At 37.2% G+C, this 23,758-nt stretch overlaps 1 long non-coding RNA gene across 1 annotated transcript in view; it reads right to left on the bottom strand.

The window, feature by feature from the left end:
• Positions 1-582: 582 nt before the first annotated feature.
• LOC135709602 (uncharacterized) overlaps positions 583-23,758 on the bottom strand; it is a 114,303-nt gene continuing 91,127 nt past the window's right edge. Inside the window, exon 3 of the long non-coding RNA XR_010518354.1 lies at positions 583-840. This is a non-coding gene — a long non-coding RNA (uncharacterized LOC135709602). The remainder of the gene's footprint in view (positions 841-23,758) is intronic.

The raw sequence follows: 23,758 nt of genomic DNA on the forward strand, positions 1-23,758 counted from the left end.
CATTGATCGAAGACTCTCATCCACTTGTTAGCAGACGTGAATTTTTCTCTAACCTACGCTGACTCATGACGAAAAAGAACACCTAAACGCGTGTTCCGTACACTATCATTTCTTGTTGCCGTCATCATCGACAGTAAACCTGAACCAATACTTGCATCATTTCGTCGAATCGCCAAAAATAATACGAGCAAAAAAATATAAAACTCTGTAGGTAGATAAACCTCTTCCGCGATTAGTACGCGATCATTCGGTTGAAAATCGTAGCGATCGTTCGACAATCTATTTGCCGATGTCTTACCAAGCCGACGACGTCCACCGACTTGGTTGTTGTTTTCGGTTTCGTTTCCTCTGATGAGCGGCTTCGCGCTAAGGAGCTGGCGTTGTTCGTTTAATTACTACCCATTCGGAACCGTACCGTAACTTGTTTGACGATTCTAGCCCAGTGGGACGTTCTGCGAAAAGATCTAATGGTGTTTTGTTTTGAAACATCCCGTAATCTAACGTCGTTCATGTTGCATAATGTAGCTAGCGCCAGGCCGGTAATCAAGCGGCTACTCGCAAGCAGAGAAGCGCACACACGGCCGCAATGGCAACAGTATGAAAAAGTGTTGCTTTAATGATCGGTCATTTGAGCGACGGAACTTGATCATTGCCGGGCGGATCTTCGGGTCGAGCTGAGAAACGTGAACAATTTGCTGCTGCTGGTAGGTATTGTCTCGGATGTGGGGTTAGTCGATGATATTATTTAGTCAAGAGTTTGCATAAAACGTCTCTCATACCGGAGATCGCGGTGAACGGGTTCGAAGATGATAAAGTCGCACACTCCAACGTTCGATTAATCTGAAATGAGACGAACAAAAAACAGAGAAAGAGTGAGATGCATATCAGTTGCTGGCAGAGCGACGTATTAAAAATCATCACGGTCACGACAATATTCATACAGCTATCATAAACAACCGAGACGGCGGCGGGAGATTTCATTGCCAATGTCCAGTTCAGTTGAGAATACGCGGTGACCGTGACCTTAGTAAAATTGTTACTCGTTGAGAGGTAAAATTGTCAGCAATGAAGTGGCCAATTGTTTCCAGTTGCTTGTCGGATCAAATGAGCGGTCGTACTGAGAGGAATTGTCACGTTGTAAGAAGCTTTCAAATCAGCTGTTACAGATCATCGCCATATCAACGTTTACGAACCACCATAATTTGTTCAACTGTATTCAGGAAATTAAATTGGTTCAATCTTTTCGATTGCAAACAGCCTTCCTGGCGACAGTCGTCCCCATATCGAGTGTTATTAAACAACAAATATCAAATTACAGAAGGCGGCATCTTCAGAACCATTGCGGGTCGAGAAATTCGATTGGCGTTGGCGCTGGCTTTATCGGTTGTTTGTCGCGAAAATAAGTCCCACCGAGACACAACACTGAAAGGTAAATGTTTGCAATCGGTACGGTTTGTCTAAGAAATTCTCGTTCGCCTGTATGCACGGATTATACATTATTTTATTAATTTTTTTGAAAATGAAAATTTAAGTTCCGTACGCATTCTATCGATTGAGCAATATCCCACTATGGGAGAACAATTTGAACAACCTCATTGTATTTGCCCAAAAGTGACAGCTGGGCAAACTCAACGACGAACGTGGCAGGTAAACTATATATGTACAACGTTTGCACAACTTCTCCCTGGCACAGATAAGAAAGACAAGACTACTGATAGCGCGTTGGAGTTCCAGATTTGAATGGGAATGTGTGTCTTTACGAGCGTTCACATGTGGTACGAAACCAAAATTGATAACGAAAGGAAAGGCACAGGACGCCCTGGTCTGGTTGCTGGTAGCTTTAAATTAGAAAATTAATGCGATTTGAAAATAGATTTGCTGATTGCACTGCCGTTTTCTAGCCGAGAGTTGGTGCGGATTTTTGCTTAGCCTTGCTTTTGTCATAATCCAATCAGCTGATGAGGCACCGATAAGAGATAAGGGAAAACATGATTAAAAGTGCATCGATGTTGCAACAGTGAAGTCTAAGCTCAAAAAAAGAAAATTAAGAGAGAACCGTCCACAAAACAATTTTTTTATGCAAATCTTCAAGGCCCTAAGCAAAATATTTCATGAGGCCCAAATCAGTGATTCAAGTAGTTTTCTCCCTGAAAATATGCCCAGGTAACAATTTGATACTTAACAAGTGTTCTTTCAAAGATTTTAAATAAGCCTTAGTTTGAATAATTGTTGTACATATACCACGTTTCGGTGTACCCCCATGTTTGTCTTTTTCATCAGAGTGTCGCCTAGTTCGAGATCAAGAGCACATTGCTCTCTAAACTCCTTGTGTTCACAATCTCTACCCTGCCATCCATTTGTTACAATTTGTTACCCCTAACCTCGATATAACCGCGAATAATCGGCCCCCGCTTTACTAACGTTTTTAGTTTTAAGTAATTTTGCTATCTATACAATGAATATCGGCTCCGTAAAGCTACATCAAATGAGCCTGAAAGAATAAACGAATTATTAAAAAATATATATACCACGTTAACCTTTGTGCAGCTTTTGAACATCTTAATCTGATGATTTTAATCAGCCGAAAGCTTGATAGTAACATAAATTTTAAGCTGTTTAAAGTATTAAATAACAGTATTTTTTCAGCCTTGTTCAGCCTGCTATTTTTAATATAAAAACTACAAAGGACAGCCCTATGACGTTGTACGCAATGGTGACGTAGGGCTACGCTTGTTTGTTAAGTGCAGCAGGAGCTTGTGTTTCGTGTAGGCATAGGAATTTGAGCGGGGTTCTCTCTGTTTATACTCTTTAGTATGACACACTGACATAGATGGCCCACAGCGACTTACTCCTTCTGTGCATAGTAACAGTTACACATTCGTGCAATTTTCAACAATGACTTCTCTCGATGATTTTTAGGAAGTCTTACCCTACCTGATGCTGATGTTGATTTGTGTGAGCGAGTCTTGACTTTCAAGACATCATCGAAAGAAGTCATTGTTTACAAAAGCTGTTGCGTCTTAATTCCAGCCTAATATCTTGAAATGGAAACTGACATCCGATTTATGACCTTGAAACATGTTAAAACAATACTGTTTTACAAATTTATGGTGGTCTCTGAAAAGGACCGTTTTGTCGTTATGGTTGAGTAATGCTGAGCTATAAGGGTGTTAAACACAAATGAGGCTGGTGAGCTGTATGTTGTTTGCAATGAGGGTGACACGCTTGGCATAGATGGCCCACAGCGACTCACGAAGAGCTACTGATGCCGATCAATGGTGGTGCGGCCCCGAGTAGCACATTTTCATCACAATTAGATACAGCAACTTGTTTATGATTGAAATAAGTCGTATATAAGTTTCAACAATCGATTTGTGACAAACGTGCTACTAGGGGCTTCTTCCTCCTTCTATGGATGCTCATGTGGACTGCAGGTTACTGCTTGCAAGCAGCCTTTCCTTGTGTACTGGAGAACACCACCACTCAACACGCGGTGATTGAATAATCACTGTTTGGTGAGACCGGATGAAATTCAACTTTGAAATCTGTGTTAAGGTAATCGCTTTCGCAGGCAATCAGTGATAATTTTAATTATCATAGCAACAGTTGCACAAGAGTGACATAATGAAAAATGATAAACTTTACTTTAACAGATGCGTAGGAATATTTCTGATCGATTGGTGATAAAATTATTGAAATTGATTCAGGGGCAGCTGAGTTATTAACATTCAAAATCTTTCATAATTTTGTTACATGTTCCATTTTCGGTTATCACAAAGTGTACCCCAATATAGAATTCACAGACGTAGTCCTACGTCAAAAAATCATCGAAGACCGCTACATATTTTATAATTGTTATGAGAGTATTTTACCTTAGTGCTGTCAAATTTGATTTACATAAATATTCATATTGTCAAATTTAAGGATTCGATTAAAACAGATTATTATCCCACCTTCTCTAGGGCGTCCGGAACAAATCCGCAAATGATCAAAGTATTTTTAGCAATAAATATGATCACCATATTCATCATATTGATTTTCATATCGTGTGATTAAATTTATTTCAAGACAGATTTTGGTAAGCACAATGATACCCTATATGTTCATGAAACTTTACAACCAAAAGAATTCCTTGACCAGACACCGATAATCGAACTCGCCGCCACCGGCTTGGTAATACCGTGCCTTTACTGACTCGGAAATCATTGGCGTAGCTAATGGGGGTGCACAGGGGAGTCAGGCTCCCTCCAGAATTTTCTAGAACCCCCTTCTTCCCAGAATTTTTGGTGTTTTTTTTTTTGACTCACCGCTAGTTTTTCAAGTTTGTCAAGTTCGATGTTACTATTTAACAGCGATTAATAAAATTGGACCACAAACAAAGATTTTATAAAGTCCTTTACTAAACGAAAATTTTTTGAGAAACTTTATTACATCGAAATCTAAGCGGTGCCATATCCCCGTAACGTGGGTAGATCACCTTTTCGTGGTACGTTACGGGATGTAAGATCTACCACCGATTCCTAGTCTTGACTATTTCAAACTAGGGGAACAGGATTTTACAGTAATCAAAGGAACACATCTTAGTCTTTGTTACTTTTTATGCCTTGTTGATAGTGATAAGTCCTCGGGTTGCGTGGACCGAGGATGATCTTGAAACAAGGAAAAAATGAGTTAGTTAGTCTTCACCTATGTGATTCCTAATCTTCTATTCGTTGTTTCCTAGTTTGAAGTGGTTAAGACTAGGGTTCTGATGCATGGTCATTATCGGTGTCATGTCTTGTTTTTTTTTGCTAAGGAATCCAATTTTGACTGACAAATACAAATGGCTATTAGCCCAAGATTTTTTCTTTAACTTCTGGGAACTTCATAAAACTTCTACCATACCTGCTTGTGTCAAAAGGTATGATCGTTAAGGATGTCAAATTTAAGTTGAATAATAGCAACCTGAAGAGTACTATACAGCAATGCAAAATTGTAAACAACAAAATATGACCGTTAAACTTTCCTCGCAATTTCAAGTGCAGTAAAAAAGTGCGCGATTTAGTTCGATGATCGCTTGGGTGCTGATTAAGTGCCATAATTTGATTATATTTTTGGAATGTGGTCTGAAAATTCAGTGCAGTGAGTGTAAATAACCAAGTCAAAACATAGGAATACGTCGTTGCAGACCACTTCTACCTGAAGATATTTCTCAAAAGCTCCTCGATCTTCCTTATCTGTACTGCTGGTGCTGCTTGGAATTAGTAAGGTAGGCACAGTGAATTAAGAAGAACTTAAACGTCGGAAATGCAACGCGTAGCACTGACAATATTGAACAATATTGTGCAATATATTCAAATTCTTCTATCAGGCCATCCAAATATTTGTAGCGCATTGCTGATTTGTGGAGTAGTATTAAGCTTAAATAAGTCTTGTTCAGTATTTAGTTCAGTTAGCTTATTGATGTTGAATTATGGAGATACAATTCGCCTTATGTACCACTAAACAACTATATATAAGGCTGGTGTTAATAAGCTTTGTACACCGTAAATCAATCAATAATCAGCTTCTGTTCTAACTGTTCAGCTTGAATTTTTACTTGGGTGGATTTTCAAGAATGTGTCTTGGAGAATCAAACTAACGACTGTAAATATTTGAAAAAAAAAAAATGGTCGCCAAAAATTCATTTTAAGTCGAATTTTCTTCAAACTTTCAGGGAAAAAACTACAAAAGTGTGGTTATGTTTCTTACTTCATTGCTCTATTGGATCTCCGCTCAATAGCCGAATGCCCGCTACTTGTCCTTGACATCACTTATGAGGTTTTGGGCAATGGTAGGGCCGATTGTCCACTGTTTCTGCAAAGCTAGCTCATTCTCCAACACCATAGGTGCTTTACGAAGTCTGGCCTTCATGATGGCTCAAAACTCCTTAATCGGGTGAAGTTCCTGGGAGTTCGGTGGGTTGACGTCTTTTTGTACAAAAACAACATTGTTGTCTCTGTACCAGTCTAACACCGCCCGCGCGTAGTGGCAGGATGACAAAGCCGGCCAAAACAGCGTCTTGTCTCAGTGAGACCACAGGAAGGGTAGGAGGTACTTTTGGAGGCACTCGTCCCGGTAGATTGGCCCTTGATGGTACCCTTCTTACCAGGGTTGCTTCCACTCACTTGCCATAAAAACATATTTTTCGGAATTATGCAATCATTAGATGATATAATGATATGTTGTACTTGTAAGAAACGAGACGAGGGTTTAAAGTATGTGTTTGACTCATAAAACCTGCCAATTTTGCTTTGAGAGCGTCACAATAAGCGATCTTATGATTCGTGAGCGTTCACTCAGAGTGAGCACTCACGAGTCGTAAAATTGCTGATTGTGACGCACTGAAAGCAATATTGACAGATTTTATGTGTCAAACACATACTTCACGTCCTCATCTTGTAACTTACAAGTACTAATTATCACTATACCATCTCATAATTTCATAATTCTGAAAAACATTTTTTTATAGCAAGTGAGTGGAAGTAACCCTGCTTCTTACTTACCTCAACAGGAACGACCAACGTAAAACTCCTGCCACGGCAATTGCTTTCTGTCCGTCTTGATGTAAGTCTCGTTGTCCATCACGACGCACCTTGGTTTCGTCAGCCACTCCCGGTACTGACGCGGGTTTTGGCCACCGTATTTTGAATATCGTTCTGGTTCGATGCCTTTCGAACCTTGTAGACGTGTATGTCGGTACGATTCATCGTTTTTTGGACAAACCAGATGGAAATATCCACCTTCTTCGCCACATCGCGGATCGAAAGATTCTTCACCGGGTCAGTTGTCTTCGGGTTTCTGCCGCAGCTTGCCCACTGCTGGGTCGTCTGGATCTCCATGCATGACTTCACCATCCGGGAAATCGTCGAATGATGGATTCGCAGGTGTTTCCCGATCCATCTGTGGGACGTAGATTCCACGATGGCGAACAAGATTCATCTCGATGACAGATTGTGATGAAATTCTGCTTAGTTTCAGTCAAGAATTCATGAAATTTTACCCACACAAATGTTACAAAGTTACAAAACTAAAACAGTTAAAAAAAAAGTTACAAACTGATCAATGTATCTCACTTTTTTCGAGTACAGTCATTAGTTTTCAGTAAACAGCACCCATATAACTCATATCCATCTTCTGAAAATTCCTAAATTGTAATTCGAATCTTTTCAAAGTTATTTGAGTGTTTGTGCTGAAAATGTGTTTTGTTAGCCCCAAATAACACGTATTGGGGAATAAACGAGCAGACAATTTAACTTCGATTTGAAAGCGTAAATGAAAAGCGAGCATTAGACTGATGCAAAATTTGAAATTTTCGCTCCATATAAACTTCGAATGATTTGTGCCAAGTCAGTTTCTTACCAAATGAGTTTAAATTTTGGGAGGCTTATCAGGACCTGATTTGAAGCCGTTTGAGCACTGTGGAGCGAAAATTGCAAATTTTGCATCAGTTTAATGAGCATTATCACATTAAGTGTTTGTGAGTAATTGCAGCGAGAGTCAATTGCGAGAGGGGCACCCTTGAGTTCCGTCTGGAGACAGTATGTCACCAAATAACTTGTGTGCATAGCTTCATGGTCTATGGGACGTAGCGTGACTTTACGGGAGCCTTGTGTCGACGGTTATGATGTGGCAGATCGTGGCGGTTCAATGAATTGAGAAGAAAACCCCGTCTTAAAACGTAATAGAGTTCAGTATAGATGTCGGCTGTCGAGAGAAGCAGACCACTCTCGATGTGTGTCACGCAATCGTGTGTTTACTCGGCAGCAACTATTGAGTGATCCTCCTCATTGTTCTTCATCACCAGTTCGTTCGGTCGATGTGTCGTCGACTTTGGAAAGCAACCGTTATCAAATAAATTAAATTTAATTAAAAAAAAAAACAAATTAAACAACTTTGTAAAATAATAACAAACCTCCAAAATCAGCTTTTCAGGCGTAACATTATTTCGATCACTGATTTGGGCATCAGGAAATACTGCAGGTTGTTTGAAAAATATCAGGTTAATTTCTTGTTACCCCGTTCATTGAAAGCGTTTAAGGTTTGATATACCGTAAAACGAAGTATCTTTGATATTGCGGGTAACTTTGATAGTAGAATATAATGATTTAATTAACATTCTCTCCCTTTTCGGATTAGAAACATTGGTTTCCTATTATAGCTTAGGGTATTTCCCTTGATATATTTTAAAGCTTTTATATAGTATGTGTTACATGTTTTCCAAGCATATTAAAAAACATTTTTTAAGTATTTTACCTATTTGAAAAAGCACTCAAACCATCAATTATGAATATATTTCCGATATAGCCATCAACAATTCAATGTTGTCTTCATACTGCTTATGTTGTTTTCTGATTAAACGATGATAAGCGAAAGGATGGACCAATGATTGTGAGTAGGATTGAACCCTCTACTGAATAAAAGCTTACTAGAACAATATTGTGTATTTTGAATAATCCAGTTTTCAGCAAACGCACACATGTATGTAATTTTTTTCAATTTTTTGCATTTTGATATAAAATTAAATTTTTTTGGAAGCGGTATTATGATATCACGGATAAAGATTTTAACCTAAGTATTCCAGTATTATGATTGATCTATATGGTATATATCAGCAGACCATGGTAAAGACGTCATTTATGGGAGACTCTTTTCATTATTGACTTCGAGTGGAGCAGTAGTACGAATGGCTTAGAGTGGTGGACATATCGTTTCGAATTTGAAAAATGATGGTCTGACCTGTTTTTAATCATTAACTAGTAGGATTTAGTACACTAGTATTACCGAATATATTCAACACACTCATACACATAATATGCTCGTAAATATGGCGAACTATGGTTGAATTATGATTTGTTATTGATTTAGAAAGCATTCATTCGATTAAAACAGATTATTATCCCACCTCCTCTGGGGCGTCCGGAACAAATCCGCAAATGATCTTAGTATTTTTTAGCAATGAATATGATCACCATATTCATCATATTGATTTTCATATCGTGTGATTAAATTTATTTCAAGACAGATTTTGGTAAGCACAATGATACCCTATATGTTCATGAAACTTTACAACCGAAAGAATTCCTTGACCAGACACCGATAATCGAAATTGCTGCCACCGGCTTGGTAATACCGTGCCTTTACTGACGAGGAAATCCTTGGCGTAGCTAATGGGGGTGTCCAGGGGGGTCAGGCTCCCTCCAAAATTTTCTAGAACCCCCTCCTCTCCAGAATTTTTGGTGTTTTATTTTTTGACTTACCGGTAGTTTTTCAAGCTTGTCAAGTTTGATGTTACTATTTAACAGCGATTAATAAAATTGAACCACAAACAAAGAATTTATTAAACTCCTTTATGTTGACTACTTTCCTTATGTTCTGGACTAGAAGAAAAAATGTTGAGAAATTTTATAATATCGATATTTAATCGGTGGTAAAAAATGACATCTTTAGGCTCTAAAAATTGGCCATGAGCCCAAGAATTTTTCTTTAACTTCTGGGAACTTCGAGAAACTTCAAGGAATTCTAAGAAATTCAGGGAAAATCGTAAATATTTACGAAACTTAGTAAAAATTCTGGGAACTTCAAAGAGTTTGAGGAAAGTTCGTAGAAACTCAGGGAGCTTTGAAATAGTTCATAAAATTTTGGGATCTTCGTAGAAGTTAAATATTATTTAATTTCAAGGAACCCCATGATTGCTCGGAGATTAATACATGATTTCAGGATACTTTTTTGAAGCCTGGTGAGCTTGGCATAGTTCAGGGAATTACGTACAAGTTCAAAAAATTCCATACCTGGAACTTAGTGGCATATCTACGAGAAACGTAGCAGTGCAGCAAACTTTGTGGAAGTTTTGTGAATTTCGTAGCATTCTGATGAGCTGCGTATTAGTGTTAGGAATTTTTAAAAAGTTTAGGGAATTTTGTGGCGGTTCTTTTTTTTTCTTGATTTTGTTTTCCGTCGATCTTGTTTTCCGTGCTGAGCACCAATGATACCGACGCCAGAAAGGCAGCTCTCACACCTGGACCCTACCTATCGACCCATGAACTCATGGACCGGGGACCAACGGCTTTACTTCCTTTCCGAAGAGAGATGTTATGCCTCAGAACATTACGGCAGCGCCGACTGGGATTGAACCCAGGCCTATTGGGGTGAGAGGTAATCACGATTACCACTACACCACCGGCACCGCTATTTGTAGCGGATCTAAAAATAGTCCAACGAACTTCTAAGAACTTCAGGGATCATCACTTCAGCTTAGAGAACCCCGTTGCAGTTTGTCAGTGATCTTACTTCAAATAAGTTCCATAAACTTTTTGGAAGTTTTGGGAACTTCGTAGAATTTTATGGAACTTTCTAGACGTTCAAAAATATTTAAAGATGTCTTAGGTGTCTTTCCAGAAGTGCAAAGATGTTCAGACATCTTCGTAGAATTAAGCGAGATGGAAAAATATGGAATTTGGAATAATTTCAGGAAACTTTGTGGACGATGAGGAAATTTTATAAAACTTAAGGGAATTTTGTAGATGTTCAGGAATTATTGCATTCTGACCAAGCATCCTGCTAGCGTTATGGTTTTTGGATTGGTGTCTTTCGATGGCAAACAAATGGACCCGGTGTTCATTCCAGAAGGCTACATGGAGGTCTATATCGGTATTTTAAGTAAGTATGTTCTTCCGTGGATCAAAGAACAGTACGGTCCGAAGCCAAATATTGTATTACAACAAGATGGGGCTCCGTGCCACACCTCGAACCGTACTCAGAAGTGGTTGCAGGAACATCTTCCGTTCTGGGCGAAGGATATGTGGCCGCTATCCCCGATCTTAATCCGCTGGATTACTCAATATGGCGCGTCATGAAGGCCAAGGCCTATTCTAAACGCCACCCGAGTACAGCAAGCCTCAGACAAACATTGACCCGTACCTGGAGATAAATGTATCCAGACTACATTATTAGAACCTGTCGTGCATTCCGGAAGCGTGTGGAGGCCGTAATTGCAGCAAGTGGAAACATATTTTAAGACTCTGAGAAACATCCCCCATTAAATAAAAAAAAAAACTCGAAAACGAAAACTCGAAAACGAAACGAAAAATTTGTTCTGGATAAATGCTTTATTAATTAATTTTAACTTCAAATATCAGAATCATATCGTTTGAAATCCGGTATCTTAAAAACCTGATGAAATTAAATTATAACCTGATTTTTTATAATTTTTATCAGATGTCAAGATTATTCGAAATTAGTTTTTAAATCTTAATGTTTTCTTACTTTTTAATCTCGAAGAATTTTCCTCTCGAAAAATGCTATCAGTCTCAGAGTCTAGTAAGTTTCCCAAGATCTTTAATTATGAATTTTGAAGTACAGTATATTCAAAGCTATGATATCAAATCCTTCTGTTAATCCCTAAAATATATTTGGAACAAAATTGCATCGATTTTTTTTTCAGGCATATTTATTTTGTGGAGATTTTATGAAATATTTCAATTGGTCAAATATATAATAATTATGAAACTTCTGATTTCATTTGATTTAAATATTTGATAAATTTGTATGAATTGACCGTCTAGGAAGGATCACGAAATTTTATCTTAGTCTTAGTAATATGACAATTGAACTAATTTTGTTGACTTAAATTTACATTTGTATTTGAAGAATTTAAACTTACAATATTTGTCAGACTGGGAAGATGGTAACATTCTATTCTCCCACAGATATCGATGTTGCTACATATGAGTTATCCGCATCCCGCAGAGCCCGAGGAAAACAACCCGTTAGATACATCTTGGCGAGCCGAGATCTTGACTATTTAAATTTAATTTATGTGTTTTTAAAACGTATCGATCTGAGGATTTAGTAGTAAGTGTCATATTGTGTTCTCCCAAGTTGTTATCTCCCCATCGGTGTACTCCCATGTTTGTCTTTTTCATCAGTAAGTCGCTTAGTATGAGATCAAGAGCACATTGCTTTCCAAACCTTGTGTTCTAAATCCCTTCCCTGACATTCAATTGTTACAATTTCTCACCCCTAACCTCCAGATAGCCACGAGTAATCGGCCCTCACCTTACTAACATTAGTTTCAAGTAAGTTTGTAATCCAAACACTGGATATCGGCTCCACAAAGCTACAGCGAATGAGCCTGGCAAAATAAACGCATTATAAAAAACATATTTATCAAAGAAATATATTTTAAAATACAAAATCTTGAAAACACATGGGTTTGGGATCTCAAAACTATTTTAATTTTAACATTAAAAATGTTAAGAATTGTGCATGGACGTATATATTGAAATTTATTCTGTGTGTACTTTACCATGTTAGGGGCCTCATAGCTTAGTCAGTAAAGACACGGTATTACCAAGCCGGTCGAGGGAATCTTTCGGGTTGGAAATTTTCTCGACTTCCCTGGACATATAGAGTATCATTGTGCTTGCCACACAATATACAAATTCATGCATTGGTATTGGCATCGAAAGCTCTCAATTAATAACTGTGGAAGTGCATTTTGAACACTAAGTTGAGAGCACGCAATAAGCTAATATGCGCTAAGCATAAGCTTGAAATGCGAACAAGAAGAAGAAGACTTTACCATGTTTATAAGCCCGAATTTTACAAAAACCATAAAATTCAAATTCCTAGATTTTAATTTTGGTGCCTATGTCTGAGATTTAACTAGGTACAAAATGCATGAAATTACCGAACTCTTAGAATTTTCTTAAGTTTGAGATGCTTAAATTTAAGAGATCCGGACGGTATGTGATTTCATTACAAAAATCACGTTCAAACGATCATTGCTTGTTTGAAAATCAGTAAGCTTTTAAGGCTCCCCCAATCGAGGTCTGAATCGTTTTTATGATATAAATATAATCAAATTTATTGTTTCACCATTAAAATAATATTAAGCCTCAATGTCATATTATTTGCCACAGAAAAAATGTACCCAAAAACAAGTTACCTTGACGCAATTTGATTGAATAGCATATGTTCGCGCATTTATATTTAACTTCCTCTAGACCCCCTCCAGATTAATTTTTAATCTACGGCAATGTAGGAAATCTGAGGATCCTACATTTATCTGTTGTGCTGACTGCGTTTAAAAAAAATAGGAAGAACTAGAGAGATAATCAATTGGAAACTGGAACATTGGCATCCCTGACCGGATCTGTTGCGCAAGAAATAGAACAGACTGCTCAATATTGGTAAAGAGCGCAGCGGAAAAGTGAACTAAAAATAGCATTCAAACTGTAAATAGCCAAAGCAAAAGAGCTGAAATAGAAATAAAAGAAAAATAAAAAAAAAAAGCCATCCGCCAGTGGCTGTTTGTTTTTGCCGCACCTAGTCTCCTAGTGTGCGATTTCTGTTTTTCTTTTTTTTTTCTAGCACACAGTAGCAGCAATTTGATTCGCATTGAATAATCGCAATGTTTAAGGGAAATTGAAAGAAGACAAAAAAGAAGACCTTGCGGCATAATTATGACGGGACCCGCTGGAAGCCATTCCGAATCTATCGGTGGTTTGCTGTAGTAATACTGTCTTGAACGTGTGGAACAATTTGACCTACTCTTTCTAGATTGATAGAACAACGGTGCTGTCAGCAATCGGTAGGCTGATATGCGCCGTGTTGGGTTACCGCACAATTTATCGAACGATTATGGAAAGGAGACAATACAATGGGGTTTATTATTGGAAGTTTTATTCTACGGAGCGACTTGACGACAACATTCCGGTCGGTTAATGAAGCGTGTAAATTTGATTAAGCTTGACTGAGTGACCAGCAATTTTGCAAAGAATGAGACTCTATGATGGTTGATGATGAGTAACAAATATTGGTCACACAGTTCTTAAAATGACATTGAAATTTGATGCAGTGAAACCTAGATAAAGTACTTGCACATGTTACCTCATTATGACGGAAATGAGGAAATACAAGATAAGACTTATCCTCTGATTGGGATGACTAATGTTTTCAGTATGTTGAACCGGATTTATGACTAATATGAATGCATCAATTAATTAGTAAATGACCTTACATGTTATGTTACCAACTTAATCACTGACACATTGCAAATTCTATCTGAATGATGCAGTCATTCTCCTGCTAAGATGGATTGCTGTGTTCTTCATCTGCATGTAACGTCAAGGCAGTTAAAGATATTTACAATACAAAATACTTCATGCACCAAATAAGGACACTCCCCGTGCTATGCAGTTCGTATAATTTTTAATGTCAGTGCTTTCGAGTATTTTAGAGGACGACGGTGAATTTCATTCGTACGCTGCCAGCTCGATTGTGACATCGAAAGTCCATCGTGGCCAATCTGTCTAGTAGCCGCGCAGGGTTGAACAGCTCTTCTCCTCGAAAGGTGTTAATTATGGAAGCAATAATCATCAGGTATACCTACCTATCTACAGAGCTGAGCTGCACCAAAGGGGGAAGTTCCCATTCGTATCGTGTGCTTGCAATTAGCAATGAGATGTCATTCGGGGAAACCTTTTGTGTCCGTTCCGTTTTGATTCACGTAGGACCGTGCGGTTTGAGATTTTATTTTGCATTGCAGAAAAGAAGAAAATCGAAACAAGGTAAAACAGTTGGTTTTTTCCGTATTTTTTTTTTTTTTGCATTTGCAGTATTCATGCCAGGGGTCATAAATTCAATGTTTAAAAGTCGAAACGGAAAATAAAATCCACTTGCCTCCCGGAGGGGATCGGATGTAATTTGTAATGCATAATTTACGAAGTGGAGCTAAAGTTTGTTCCACAATGATAACCTTTCATTAGGACGTTCATTTCAATTAGCGGTTAAAGTGATAAGAAACTGAAGCGATGCCAGTGGGCATTGCATATTACTTTTGATTTAGTATTTCACGGTGTCGAGATATCAACTTTGCTTCAGACAAATTACTATTCCTTCTGAATCTCATTGCATATGTCAATCGAGGCTACCGGATCCATAACTTAACAGCAGAACTTGCATGAACACCGTATAAGGAGGATCCAGGCTGGCTGCAATATTTGCTCTGTTGCCTGTTGATCTTCGCAAATATTCAAATTCGTGCGGTAGGTACGACGCTGCGCAGCATACAAGGGGGGCATGCAGCCAGCGGTTCACGGTTCAAGGCGAATTGTCGCTCAGCTGCTTATTAGGCTGGTGACAATGATCTTCCTTGTAGATTGATAGGGTAACCAGATTTATAAATATATTTTTTATTTGTTTTTTTTTTTCGTTTTCGGAGATCTTTAGATAACTGCTTCTTTTTTGCGAACCCAACGTTTTGATTTGGATAGATTTTAAAATTGAACCATCTGCTTATATGGTCTGTATTACGTCAGATTGGACTAAGTAACATGTTTTTTTTATTTCAAAACAAATTAATTTAAATTTTGCTCAGAAGAATTGATTTTTGTATAATAGGAAAACCTCGTTTGGTTGTTTTCTCTTGCTGTTTGTAACAGTTACTTAATCTGACATAAGTGAAACGAAGCTGAGGAAAATCTATATCCAATTATTACTTATTTATTTTTACTCTACTGCCTAGTCTTCTCTGACTTAATGCCAAGGGGACATTTAATAATTACGTAAGCATGATTTCCAATATATCTGCACCCCTTCCCCTCCCCTTGGAATACATAGTACAGTGCTGGTAGCAGGTCACTTTTAAGTGACTTGGTCACTATTTTCAAGTCAGTCACTAGAAGTCACTTTTTTCACCTAAAAGTCACTAAAGTCACTTTTTTCACCTAAAAGTCACTAAAGTCACTATTCCAACTACGTACGAGACGAACCAGCCCAAGGCTGAAGGTCTCGTTAATAATGAAAAAAAACTAAACTAAAGTCACTATTTCTTAAAATATAGTCACTAAAGTCACTTTTTTACGACCAATATTGTCAAGAGTAAATAAAATGCCTTAAAAAATCACATCAAGTAACAGCTTGATTTGGTAACAAATTAGTGTTAAAAAGATTCATTAAAATTCAGCGTTTAAAGTCCGACAAAGAAGAGTTGAGAACAGACCAGAACTGTCCAATTGGTGCTGATGGAATCACTAATATTTTTTTTCATCTTTGTGATCTAGACATTCAGGTTCGTTATCTTCGTTTTTTTCCAGACCAGATTATACAATTTCTTAGTTTTTCCTTTGCTTTGTGATCTCGAAATAGTAAAATAAAGTTATATCGCAAATTTTCAGAGGCCTCGATAAAAAATCTGATTCCAACATCCTGACTTTGTGATCTTGGAAGTTTTGCAAGTCTTAGATATTTCGATAAATAGTCTAGGAAAATTTACTTGCGCTAGACATTTTTTCAAAGACTATAATTTTGAAAAATCTTTAAAGCTCGGTAGCTTAAATATTCGTCCAAACATTTCCAAGACTAAATTTTATAAAAAAAATCTATGTCCAAGATCATAAAACGTTATTTACGTTTCAGAAGTTTTAAATTTTTTCAAGGACTGTGAGCGTACATTCCATATATTCAACAATGAAAAATTGATCCAAAATCTCTAAAATTTATCTCGGAATCATTCAATTTTTTTTTTTCGATTTCTAGATGTTAAGTCCGAGACGCATGCAAAATATTCTACACGGCAAATAAATCTGGCTTATATGTGAGTCCCGTTCATTAAAATTCGCATGTGAATAATTTGGTACTCAAATTTTAGCAAATATTATTTGAAAGATATTTGAATGATATTTATTCATATATGAGTGACATTTACGCATCTTTGAGTAAACATTTACACATTCTTGTGACCTACGTTTATGCGAATTTAAGTGAACTTGACTCAAATATGAGTCAGATTAATATGCCGTGTGCATTCACGATCTTTCCATCTTGTAAAATTTTCTTCGTTCCAGAATAATGAGATTTCTTCTTGGACCGCTATCTATCTAGTACTTGAGCTATAACAATTTGAGGTGTTTCAAAAGTTTCTTTATTCGAGGTCTTTAAAATTGATTGTATTAAAATTTTAAACATGTGTTTTGTTATTATAATTTGATTACCTAATAAGTCATAAGGATGATGAAAACTCGTAATAAATAAAATAATATTTCCATTTTATGTCCGACATCACTCAAATAGGTCGAGGAGGGGCAAATATTAAATTACCAAAAAAAAATTACGTATAAGCAACTCATTTATTGATAAATTCATAAATTAATAAAAATAATAATAATAATAAAAAAAAAACATGTTGTGTACTTTAAGGATAAGGCATAGAGCGGGAAACGTTTTTAAAAAGAGCTAAATTTTCAAATTTTGGGCTACATAAAACAAAAATTAAATTTGCATTAGTAATAATCATGGTGACCAGCGAATCCCAATTTGTAACTTCTCTGAGATTTCCCGGAATTTTGGTGATTTTCCCGGTTGTTTGTGATCGAAGAATTCATCCTAAGATTCGATTCGAAAAAACTTACTGAACTTCCTCACATACTCCTTGCATTCTATGTAGAATTAGTCTGAATATTCCTTATAATTTTAATGCAATTCTCCTCAGAATTGTCCTACAATTCTACTCATAATTATCTTGAAGGGCTCCTTTAAATTCTTCTGAAAATTCTCCTCAGAATACCCTTTCTGATAAAACTCATCTCAGAATTCCTTTGGAATTGTTTCCTTCCCGAGCATTCGAAAAAAATTCGATTCCCTTCCCGAGCAAAGTCGGTTAACAAAAGCATATCGAAATCAAGCATATTTAAGTTTGCAGTTCCTATCATAATGAACACTCGTTTTGATTTCAATTGTTGCGACATAAATCTGATATCATATTGTGCTTTCATTATGCAGTCAAGACTTTTTAAATGAAAGCAACTTAACTTGAAATTCTGCTGATATTGTCTTGCTCAAAAATTAATTTGAGTTCATTTGTTGGTGAACTAACGATTATTGTTTATTTGTTTTGTTTAACTCATTTCAGGTCATGCGTGACTTGCACGGGGTGAGATTTGAGCTCGAGTCTTTCAGCGTGAGAAGCATAGATGCTAACCATTTACGCCAGGCCCGTGTTCAGTTAAATATTATGAATGCAAAATCTGTGATCAAACTGATTTCATTGAAAGCAGGATTAGTGTTCCGTATGATTCAACAGTGTACAATTTTGCTCTCATTTTTTTCTGTGTTAACCGTTAAGTCACCAAACATGAGATCAACTGGAGTATTCAAAATAAGTTACATCATAACAGCAATTTATGATTTCAATTGAATCTCCGGATTTGCTCGGGTTGGTATTTATCGTGAGATCTTTGAAACTCTCTTTAGAATTCACTTCATATTATCTTTAAATTTTCTAAGAATTTCCTTCGAAAAGTAATCACAATTTTTCTAAGAACTTATTTTGAATATTCATTTGAAATGGACCTGGAATCCGCTTCACAATCGTCATGAATTTAAAAAAAAAACTACCTAACGATTCAACTCTGGACGTCTGAAGTCCCACAAATGACTTGGAGTTCTAGTGAAATCTCTCTTAGAGTTCTTAAAAGAATCTATTGGCATTTTTTTCTAAAAACATTGTTGTTATGTGCAGATTCAGCCTAAAATATTTTCAAAAGTATCATAATATTTAGTTCATTAAAGTGACTGTATCCTGAAAACATTTGCCAGTCCAGGGGTCTTGAAATTTTTTAAAAGTTCAGAATCTTATTTTTCCCGGTTTGTCATCGAACTTCACAGGATTTTCCCGATTTTTTTTCCCAGCTATTTCGAATTTGTAAGTTTTCCCGATTCTCCTGAATGCCAGGTTCACTGTAAAATAAATAAATATTAATTTTTCGAGGTAAATTTTAAGGGATAGGTAAACCATTATTTGTTTTGTTTTAAAGGAGCACGAAAAATGCTCAAGATGGGTTGTAATTGTGAGTTTATAAAATTTCTCGAAGTGGATCGCAGTGAACGAAATATTGTAACATTTTTTTCCGATAAATAAATGTCACTATTAGTCACTTTTTTATTGCTTTAATGTCACTATTTGGTCACTATTATCGTTTTTTAGTCACTAAAGTCACTGCTTTTATATGACATATCCACTACCAGGATTTTTTGAGAACCCCCTCCCCCTTTATAAGATCTTACCACCTTTTTTTTCTTAAATCGGTTTATTCGAAAGTATCGGCTTTTTGGTGATCAAAACAACACTTTTTTATTTAAGCAACAATTTAAAGAGACAAACAAAACTTAAAGAACTTCACAGAACAACAGGTTTTAATGCGGATATATCTGTCAGTTAATTTATTATGATATCCATACACAGTTCGAAAAAGTAGTGTAAATTTCTGTTCAGTATGATGCACATGAATGGAGCGTCTCATATCATATAAGTTTACATTATATATCATGTAAAGTTCTGAGACATTTCATGCAATGTAGCAAATATTGTATACAAAAGCCCATTGTTGTAAACAACATTGTTTGCAAGTTGCTTGGTTGCGTGAAATGAAATACATACAAGTTTACGTTAATGAATGTTTACATCACTATTAAAATTCAGAATTTTTATCTGTGTATGTTGAGAGCTACTCGGTCAAATGCAGCCTTGAGAGTCCATGGTCCGAACGCAGAGCGAAACGAATTCGGCCAAATTGGTTGTAACTCACCGGTTTGGGTAGTATCCATGCTGAGCCGTAGAGATGTAGTTTTTTCAAGACCTGAAGAGCGCCTCATTGATGATGATCTCGAATACTTTGGAGCAGCAACATAGTGATGAGATGCTTAAATGCTTAAATGCTTAAATGCATCTCTTGGAGAATCACTTATTGAGCAAAAAGGTGGCATTTCTTCTGTTCAGAGCTAGTTTACTCACCGAGATGAACTGACAATGGCAATAGAATTTACAAACGACCAGAACCGCTGCGAAGATATGATTGCGTACTGAAGACATGTCGTTGATACAAGAATCTGTTTTATTTCCTATAAAGTCGTTACTTGTGTAGTTGAACTCCTGCTTCGTAAGGTACGAACGGTTTTGGCAGTATCTTCGTAGCTATTTTGCTCTACCGTATCAATCGACGCAAGTGACCGTTAGACGGTTAGAACATGGGGGCTTTGGTGCGGGGCTGGAAATAGGTACAAATTCAGCTATGATGTCCTAAATCATTTGATTGAAATATTCACCGGCATCGTCAACACATCCAGCTGATTCTAATGGTCGCCAGTCGATGCCGGAAATAGCAGCACTAATCGCAGCATAGTCGGCTCGATGGAAATCCAGTGCACGATTATTATCGAAACAATCCTCAAAAACGATTGGCGCTGGGAAGTTCATCAGGACGTCTAAAGCAGGGTGCTCTGCATCAAGAAAGATCAGAGGTTCTATGGCTTCCGAAATGGTGAATGCCAGAGTTGCTGGTTTGTTAGACAGAACAAGGTCTAGAAAGCGAGCGTTCCTATTCGATACACCATTGATCTGCGTGAGGCCATGTAATGCGAAACCGTCGATAAGCGATGAACTAACTGCCGATAGAACCGATTGAGGCTCAATGAAACAATAGCACCGATAGAGTTTACATGGTCCTGAATACTAATGGCATCTAAGAGATGAACTAGATTACGGCTGAAAATCTCTAAAATAAAGATTTAAAAAAAACTAATGTCATCGTTGCGGAGATCATCAGGTAAATAGATCACGCCTTCACTTATAACTCGCCTTGGCGTAGTGGTTCTGACCTACAGCTACTATAATGCATCGGAATCAGGTGTCAGGTCAATATATAATATAGGGGAAATGACGGCTTCGGCATGACAGACTATTTTCGGCAACCCAAATTGAAACGCTAATATCACTGGATTTTCTTATGGAGCCACTTCGCTGAATTCATTCAAACGATTGTTTAGGCTTTCAGTTTCAATTTTATTATATTTTTACTACTGAGAAAAAGCAATCTAGCAGGGTTTTCTTGCAATGAAACACATGCACTACAAAATGCTGCTGATTTCGAGTTGCCGATGAAAGCACAGCTGTTTAACACGCAGCTCAAGCAGAAAGGTTGCCGAAAAAATGATGTTGTCTACAATAGTCGCTCTCACTAGAGAAGATTGCAGCTGTGTAAAAGCATTTTAAAACAGTTTTGATAATTATTTCGACTGAAATTGTTAGTGCAGCTGGCAGCAAAAGATTGTAAACAAACCAACACTCCCATATGTGTGCGTTCCTTAGAGAAACTTATTTTTTGTTTTATTTTTTCGGAAACATGATTTTCAGCCAACAAGTGCGTATTTGCGTCAGAAAAGACAACTAATGTATTCTAAAAACATTACGAGGGATCTTCAAATGTACAACAGACGTTTAAAACCAAACTTGTTAACACTCCGAGAACGATGCCTCCGGTAAATCTTTAAAGAGTGGCGCCAATAGGTTTGAAATTTGTCAATAAATGACTGAGCTATGATTTTACAAACATTGTTAGTTTGCCGTTACACATTTCACCGAAGACATCGTTTTCGAAGTATTTAACCAATTGTTTTCGTGTCCCATAAGTATATGCAGGCTTGAGCAATGTCAATTTTTACCCTAATTGAAATTAATGTAATAACATTGTTGGTGACTCTCTTGGTGTGCCGGATTGCGTATCCATGAGCTCTACAACAGGCAATGTTAGTGAATGTGTTTGCTTCAAAATCAATGAAGCATCTGGAAGTCGAAGCAAGGGTGCGTGAGGTGAAACAGAGGAGGATGACGCAAGCAAGTTGACCTACAGATGAGATCAACAATTTTGAAATTTTGTTTGAACTGTTCATTAAAACATAATGAGTACTGAAATCTCGGTATTGTATTTAACTGAATTTTATTCATTCACCGTATAGCTGTGAAATTAAGTAATTGCTACTACCGTATTCAGTAGCTCGTCACAAAAGTTACTGAACATCAGAAGTTTTATTGAGAATAGCTGAATGGTAGGCATTGTTTTTAGTGATTTAAGTTCAAAAACTGTAAAAAAGTTACCGATCAAGGAAGCCGTGATTAAGTGTGTATGAAAAATGAATAAGAACTGTCAAAATTCTATGAATTTACACACTGCAGCAGGCGAATTCTAAAGAAACTAAGCGATAGTTTCAGCATCTGGTGGTGCAAAGGGGAACCCTCAAAAGAGTGATGAGGGCTGAACACAGTGAAGCATACACGGTCAAAGTGATCAACCCAAATTTGAGTTCAGTTTACTCTTAAATCTAGGAGCTCATAGAACTCAGCACTGAGTTTGTTTTCGTAAGTTTTTACAGGTTTTTTTCAGGAAAAAATTCCGGAATATGAGAAAACTTAAGATTGGATGCACTCAGTCTATTGGTTCTACTTCTAGACTGAGCAAAACTTTCGTTAATTTTCTTCATTTTCTGGCAAATTTTCAAGGTTTTCCACAGAAAAACATGAGGCACAATTTACTCATCGCTGAGTTCCTGCACTTTTTGCAAATTATGAACACAAATTTGGGTCGATCTCATTGGCCGTGCAATTACTCATGCTCTGAGTGTCCTACGCATTTAGAAATTTGTCCATACCAATGAGTAAAAGTGACTCACAAATGGTGATCTCTGGGATAGTTTCGTTTTCAGTGTTGTGAGCAGAATTTTTTTCCGTAAGACATTGGAAGCGGAACACTTTTTCACTTTCGCTAATAAATTGATTCATCTAAGATGCTCAAAAACATGATTTACAGTTGACAAATTTAGCGGCGCCGGTGGTGTAGTGGTAAGCGTAATTACCTCTCCCCCAGCAAGCCTGGGTTCAGTCAGCGCCACCGTGATTTTCTGAAGCATACCATAGGAAGTAATGTCGTTGGTCCCCGGTTCATGAGTCGATGGGTCGATAGGTAGGGTACAGGTGTAGGAACTGCCTCCCTGGTGTCGGTAGCATTGATACCCAGTACGGAAAACAAGATCGAAGGAAAACAAATCAAGGAAAAACATAAAGTTGACAAATTTAATTTTCTATCGTTCTTGCAAGGATTCTGCTGGTGCTCAGGAATAATTTTGTTGAGAAAAATGGAAAAATAGTACCTTATTCACAGACAAACAGACGTAGCTCTTTCTTCTCATTCGTCATACATGCATTTAACTTTAAATATATTATTTGTTTCGCAAATGCCTGGCCACAGCGCTGGCATCGAATCACTTCCATTGAATGTGTATGCAACATTGTTTGAAACTTGACTCATCGGCAAATAGCTCGCGAGATGTCGTTAGTAAGTTTTGTGACGAAAATTGTGCATTTTATGATCTTCTGGATTCCTAGTGTGTGAATAGTTAAGGTACAAATCAGTTCAAATTTGTGGAAAATCATAAAATAAGACAATTACCGATGGAAACTGGCAAGATGTTCAGTGAAAAATGCTTGAATTTGCATTGTGAAACATCTTTATTCTGATGTATACAAACAGTTTGGTTAACGTTTCCTCTCGAATACGACCCCGGTGATCCTGAAAAGGCCTATAGGAAGGGGAAATGTTTTCCCATTTCCTGATTAATGTTACCATCGCAGTTGCTAGAAATCGCCGTATGGATTTGGCAGCGACCCAGCTGGTGCATCCTCATTTTGTTGTGGAGAAAATTGATGATTTATTAAATTGTCCCAGCGGTTATGATCGTCCGGATAAAAGGAAAGGATAATTTGAAGAGATAACTGCCTGGTGTCTTCTGAAAACTTGTGGAGCAGATAGTTGCTCCCATTTTAATAAAATTTAGCATCCGGCAGGTCACAAAACTGGCTTCAAGAAGCTTCGGACTAGTTTTTTTTTCTTAAAACAGGAAACCATGT

Source organism: Ochlerotatus camptorhynchus, unplaced genomic scaffold, assembly GCF_037179485.1.
Source record: "Ochlerotatus camptorhynchus isolate MF236.1 unplaced genomic scaffold, CSIRO-AGI_Acam_v1.1 ptg000035l, whole genome shotgun sequence".
Lineage (NCBI taxonomy): Eukaryota > Metazoa > Arthropoda > Insecta > Diptera > Culicidae > Ochlerotatus > Ochlerotatus camptorhynchus.